This window comes from Limulus polyphemus, unplaced genomic scaffold, assembly GCF_000517525.1.
Source record: "Limulus polyphemus unplaced genomic scaffold, Limulus_polyphemus-2.1.2 Scaffold2601, whole genome shotgun sequence".
Taxonomy (NCBI): domain Eukaryota; kingdom Metazoa; phylum Arthropoda; class Merostomata; order Xiphosura; family Limulidae; genus Limulus; species Limulus polyphemus.
Window position 1 is genome coordinate 14,364 of NW_013668211.1, and position 7,393 is coordinate 21,756.

The following is a 7,393-nucleotide window of genomic DNA, read 5'->3' on the forward strand; positions in this document are numbered from 1 at the left end:
ACCCCGGCTTCTACTTCTTGACCAATTGTGCTCAGAATAGATCCCATCCTTATCTTTGAGGCTCCTCTGCTCGGGCAGACCGTCGCCAATGGCATCAGTGAGTAACCTATGTGAGTGGGGTCTGTGAGAGTGATGTTACAACATTTTCTGGACACCTGGAATTCCTTCACCACAGATCCATGGGTACTTCAGGTTCTGGTGTCTGGGTTGGTCAGAAATCCAACTAACATAAATATTATGCTTACCCTAATAAAAGTATTAGAAGTGGCATTCCCACCGTGGCATAAACAAGTGGAGGCGTAAATATCTTTACTATTACGGGTACTGAAATGAAAACAATAATATCATTGTTTAACATTCGTATTGTTAATAAATAAATATTTTCATATAAAGTGTTGTTAATATTATTTGTTTACAAAAGAAAAAAACATTTCATACGAAACATGTTTCAAACCGCACCAATTTAGTAATATTTATCTTGTGAAAAATATTTTGTTTCAAGTCATTAGAAATTACAGTACCTGAAGGTAACCAATGGGAATGAAGCACCGAAATCATTTGCTATACAACTAGTCGTAACTTACGTTACAGAAGAATCTCTGCTAAATCAGATACACAGCTCCTTTTTTTAAAATAAATCCGTCTAAAAAAATCCTATATATAGATATTAATATATCATTGTACAAAAATCTATATAAATTCTCATTTATGGGGTTTTACTAAAGCTCATTATGTACAAAATCATAGGCATACGGGGGATTTTTCAGATGGGGGTATACCGTGTTTGCCAGAATGAGCAGTCCTCCCGCTACATACGTCTATGTGCAAAATAGTTGATATTAATCTTAATAACACCAGAACGGTGTTGGAAGTTCTGTGTTGTTCATAGTGCGATGATAAGTAGTTGGTAAAACTTACTTTTACATGCATCCAATGAGGAAGCTCCTGGATTTGCAAATCGACCTTGTGGACAAGCCAAACATATGTAAAATCTAAAATAATCACCATAATGATCATTAGGACACGGGACACATTGTCTTTGCTCGTTGCCTCTGAACTGTCCAGGTGGACATGGATCTTAAAAAAAGGAAAAATTTATAATATACATAGTTAACCATACCTTAAACACCAAATGTTGATCAAAAGAAGTAAATTAAATCGTGTAACGAAGTTAAAGTTGACAATAAATCAGCACAGAATTATTCTTTGTAAACGGTAAAGAGAGTGATTTTGTTTCATGACTGTCGTGTTTTTGTATTTAAATTATGTATTGTATAGCCGTTTATCATCATCCTCTTGTGGAAAATATACTTAAAGAAATAAACTAGAAAAAACACATTATACTGTTTCAGTAAAAACTTTTAAGTTGTGACAATTTCTAATTTACTTCTAGTTTATTAAGTTTTCTCTTTAAACTAATATAAACCCATTTTCTACGATACATTTTTTCCCTCTACTTTTGACATAAATAAATGAGCAAAATGCAAACGAAAGTAAATTGTTATTCACAACTTACAGCAATGACTTTTCCTCAACATGTATCCATACGGACAGATGATGCTGTTATGTGATGTCAAATATACTGATATAAAAAAATTAAACAAAACTACAAAAAGTGCCAAGTTAACCATTTTACTGAAAATTGTTTAAAAATGTTTTCTGTATGTTTACATAGGAAGTTTTAATGGCGATGGGTCAAATTATCTGATAATTTTGTTCTGTTTAAAAATGTTTTCTGTATGTTTACATAGGAAGTTTTAATGGCGATGGGTCAAATTATCTCATTTTTTTTTCTGTTTATAAACGATTTTACTTTTGAATTGCAAGTAATATAAACAAATCTAAACCATCAATTAGTTAAACATGTTAAGTTGGAATGTTTAAATCACACCACCAATCACTAACATAGATCAATCTTATGTTGGCCTGGTACTCGTAGTCAACCTCTTTTATTAGTTTGAATATTTGCAGCCCAAATATATATAATACATAAGACTAGAAACTATGTGTAAAGAATTATGGAAAATACTCTAATAGAAACATTGCGAATCTTTAACATCGCTGAAGGTCATTTAATAACTTCAAACTTCCGTTACAAAAAGGCTGTGTGTTTGGACGAAGAGAAACAACAGTTTCTTATCGCCCCTGGTTGTCTCTCAAGCCCCGTTAGATTTTAAAGCCAAAATACCTGTTAAGTTAGTTGAGAGTTGAGTCTTTCACAAACGAAAGTTGGACTAAATAGAACACGTGAAAGCGTCGAAATAAATATAAACTTATTGTTCAATAATAGTTGTTCTAATCTTTATTTCTGATGTTTATATGAGAGTACTACAAAATGTGATAAACTGCCATCTCTTTTATCATTCTAAATATTAAAATGAAAAAGAGCAGTACATACAAGATTAAAATTAAAAACTGGCAAATAAAAAGGCACTAGCGGGGTTGAATAAAATGTTTTAATAAATTTCTTGCGATGTCTTGCGTTGACATAGCTCGAGCACATCGAACAGTTATGTTATGTAGCTCCAATGTTTGATAAGTTTTCAGTTAATAATATTCCTTTACTCAAAATTGATCGAAATAATACCAATAATTTGTGCAACTAAGTAAATACTACTGAAAAATTATATTTTCTTACAATAATGTTGTTTCTCTTTTGAAGTCCTGCAGCTATCATTATTAGTACACAAGAGATTCATTCGAAATGTTACTAACTACATTTAAGAGAATTATCTCTACAAAAAACAGCATCCAAAATACAAATGTTTGTGTAGTTTCAAGACTTCCATCAAAATATCCGAGTCTTCTAATGAAGATAAACACTGTAGTCAGGACACAGAACAAGTTATTTACGTGGGTCCAATATTTCGGAATATTTCGGAATACAGGACAGCGTGTATTGAGTTATATTAGTACAAATTGAGCCTTAAAGATATTATTGTCCATGCAAAAATGAATTACACCCCGTCAAAGAAAGTTTGTCATACATGTAATAGATCGTTGTCTAACATTCAATTTTATAAAACCACCGATTCTTTTACTGACAGATATGACTATAAACACTTCTTTTTCTTTTTTTTTGTAAGAGGTGTAGACCAATCATGAAGATATCCAGAAAACAACAGATCATGAACTCAATACCAAACTACACGCAGTGCACCGTACCCGCTCAAGGAATACGGGAAATAGACGCTGTTCATCGAAACAGTTGTGACGTGGTGATGTGTATGTGGTCGGCGGATTGCGGATGTTCCTTTCATATATTTCACTTTAAAGCCGAAAAGCCATACAGTAAATACCCTCCCCTCGTCCAGTCCCGTCTTCCCCTGCACCCACCACTAGACAGCAGCACCCAAAAATAACAGTCTCATCCCTACCACGCACCATGCCTCTAACTTCCATCCAGACGTCCCAAATCCAGAAACTAACCCCAACCATGCACCCAAAAAAGAACCCCAGGAAACTGTAACCGCTCAGACTACTCACACCAAGCCCTACAAAAGCAAAAAAGTCACCCGAACCCAGCCACCTCCTGAGCCCATCAACACTTCTACAGAAAACATCTTCCATCGCCTCCATCCCTTCATTTCTGAACCTTCCACTGATTGCCTTCCATCCGACTCGCTAGCACCCTTGCAAGTCGACAACTCTGTCGTCACACCACGTTGATACAGATGATTCCTGCTCTATCTTCTCCATCTTCCGTCGACCCTCCATCAGCGAAAATGAAGACTCGAACCAAGATAGAACCACAACCAGCCAACTAAAATCCTTCAACCACTTCCGAACCAACAAGAAATTCCTCCTCTACTATTCAACCAATGACCATGACTCCCACGCCTATCACTCCTTCCTTGATCATGCCGCCTCAGTACCGCGTGAGTTTAGTCGGGACTGGTCAGGTAGGTTATTTGGTGCCTGATCAGTGAAAGTGGTTTTTCACGGGGCATCCCATTCACCCATGGTTAACTCTCTAGCTTGGATTTTTACATTCCGCCACCCTGAAAGACCATAAGTCCGATAATGGGGGTTGAGTTTAGGTAAAACGATCTGACGTATGACTTATAATTCTCCATGCATAGCCGCTCCCTTCCATCACGAGCGGGATGAAGAGAAGCAATCGCTTCTGAGCGCCATCATCTCATCTCATTTTGGACGCCTGAAAAAGAATCAGTGGCGCTCAGAAACTACTGTTTCTCTTCGTCCCGCTCGCGAAAATAAGACTTATTCGTGAAGTGAATCTGGTCAATGTTTAAACTAGCAGTTGAGACGCTAAGTGACTTTATTAGACTTTACTGATAGGGTGGGATGGTTGTTAGCACTTTGTCCTCTGAGCATCCTCAGTTACTTCCCACGGTTCCCCTGAGATAATTTAAATCGAAAAACTTACTACATAATAGAGGAAGAGGTCAAATACACCTGACTCTCCTTGGTCTATAAGACTTAAACTCCGATAAAGATCACAGACAGAAACAAAACAAAACTGTCATTTCTAGTTTGTCCATGAAGAAGAAATGTTCACCCTTTGAAAGTGCTAGAGTTAAAAGGTATCGTATTTTTGATTTAGTACAAATTAAGTGAACTCCATATGACTTGTGAGAATATGGACCATAGAAAGTAGACTACAGGGTGTAATCAAACACTATTATTATTTCTGGGAAATGAAAAATAAAGAAAATACGTTTATACATAAAATACCACAAACTGAAATTGGAATACTAGATATTCATATGTCACAACTTATAATATACGAAATACAGATGGTTAATGTCATTATGTTAACTAAACCAATATTAGTTGGAAGGGTGTTTGTTGAATATTTAGATTTGGGTGGTCTTTCACAATTAGAAGACTTTTAAAGGCATATTCAATGTCTGTAGATCCAACCATTGTTATGGTAAAGTCATTCATTAATATGTAATGACTTATGGTTTCTTCATGTGATCGAATTGCTGAGTGACATGGTGTTGCTAAGCGTGAGCGAGATCTACGTAACCCCCCTGTGGCACAGTGGTATGTATGCCTGTGGACTTGCAACGCTAGAAACTAGTGGTGGGCAGAGCACAGATAGCCCACTGTGTCGCTTTGTGCTTGACTTCAAACAAACAAAAGATCTACGCAATATGCCTAAGTATTCATAGATTAGCTTTCAAATGGCGCTTAGTTTTACCCATGTATGTAACCTTACAGTCATTCACTACACATGTATTTCTTTATGAATTTTGAGCATCATTTCTTGCATAAATATCATATTATTAAGATTACATGACAAATTTAAATTGATTTTAATTCTAAATCCTCGTTAATTAAAAGACTGCGTTGTTTAAAATTAGTTATTAAGTGAGATGTAAAGATGCCAATGAAACTGTAAGTAGTCAGTACAAATTATTTACCTTTTAAATAATGCTTAACAACGATTTCTTGCTTGGTTCCTGTCCCCATGTTTTTTTCCAGTATATAGCATTACAATTGTAATGACCCATATCGAGAGCTTGAACATCCTGAATTAAAAGGTCACATGTATACTTTTGCACTCTGATTTTTGTCCCCTACAGATCCAATCGTACCTCTTTGGTCTGTCCAAACGTAGCTAACAACATCAGTGATTGAGTGTTTTTGCTTGTAATCAGGTGGGATACAAGGAATTACTGCATTCTCTCCTCGCTGGATGTAATGGTACGTTTTTTTAACATCCTTAGGGGGTAAAATAGCTTTTCCAAACACTGGAGTTTGGGTTTTGACAGGAAACACAACTAAAGCAAATAAAATTGATAATGATAGGCTTTGGAGTACTTGACTAAATTTCCAAAAACGTTTTACTGACATTAACGTTGCTAAGATACGTTTATAACATAATCACTGTTGAAATTATCATTTAGCAACTTATTGTTCAACAATATCTAGTAAATACCTTCCCAAAGAATATTCAGGTAACAATACTTATCAAGTTATACTTGTCTACGATATTAGTATTAAGCCTGTTATAATTTTTAAATGAGTGTTGTTCCGTAAGACACGAGAAGAAAAAAGCTGGGTAAATAATAATAGAGAAAATATTCATACGTGTAAATAAAAACTTTCTCTAATTTATTTTGTGCGACGTTTCGAGCAGACGCCTTTCATCAGGCAGTAAAGATGGTGGGCCTGGTGATGATGGCATTCCATTCGCAATCTTCGGGTCGCGAGTTCGAGTCTTCCCGTCACTTAACATGCTCGTCCTTTCTACTGTTTGTTCTTTCATCCATGGAGACGTTGTAATATAACGTTAAATCCCACTTTTAGTTGGTAAAGAAAAGCCCAAAAATTGGTGGTGGGAGATGAGATGTTGACTAAATTTCATTTAGACGTGTAAATTTATTCTTTATTATCATAATATTTAACTCTGCCTTCTTTATTCAGTCTCTTGCGGTTTTTCGAGAAGAGTGTGCGATAGTGTTTCAAACACATGTTGAAGTACCACTGTAAACTGTTCTCCTTGAAATTTTGTATCTTACAATAATTACCCCTGTCAACAAGACAGGCCCGCCGACAGGGGGGGGGGGCAGAGGGGACGAATGAAACCTTGTTATGCCGTAAAGCTCGCAAAGCATCTTTAGGCTATATCTTCATTTAATGATAAAAACCAAGTTTTTGTCTTTTCTTTGCATATAGACGATTGACACATTAAGAACGACTGAAATAATAATTCGAGTAATAATTAATGTGTATTTGTTACTTTATAGAATTAATTACGTTTTTACGCTTATATTGTGAGGTAAAAACGGCTGCTGCTATGATTTTGTCTGGTTTATCAGCTTGTTGCTGTACGAATTTAGGATCTTCTTTTTTAATAAATTCTTGAAAATGTTAAAAAATAGAGAGAGAGAAAGGGGGCCCGTGCTGGCTCTCGACGTTCCTGCAACAAGGTAACAAAATAGTATACAAACATTATATATTATTTGATATTATTACGTCCTGAATGACAACAATGTTTATCACTCGAAAAGTCGTCATATTGTTGTGTGGGTAATATGAAACTGGAATGATAATTTGCGGGATTTGATAAATTTCTTTACTCATCATTAACAACCTGAAATATTTTAGATATTTCAATAACAACGAACTATACCGTCGCAATTAATTATTAAATAGAGTAATGAATTAATTGTGAAGATTTCTCCTCGTCACTAAAATATGTAGTTCCAGTGAAGAAAGAATCCACGAAACACTTAGATGCCTAATCCCAGCAGTAATGATAAGCCGTGCATTCGGCGATAATAATTTAATGTGGATAAAGTATCAAATTGATTGTTGTTGATTCTGTGTTTCTTAAAAGCAGAACTACACAATGGACTATCTGTACTCTCTCCATTTTGAGGAATCGAACCCTGAGTTTCAAGGCTGTAAGTCCGTA

General features: G+C 35.5%; 1 long non-coding RNA gene across 1 annotated transcript; it reads right to left on the minus strand.

Moving 5' to 3' along the window:
* Positions 1-270: 270 nt before the first annotated feature.
* Positions 271-1,001, minus strand: LOC111087762. Its single transcript, XR_002612412.1, has 2 exons — positions 919-1,001; positions 271-324 (listed from the first exon to the last, which is right to left on the minus strand). It is a non-coding gene; the product is annotated as an uncharacterized LOC111087762 (long non-coding RNA).
* Positions 1,002-7,393: the final 6,392 nt, after the last annotated feature.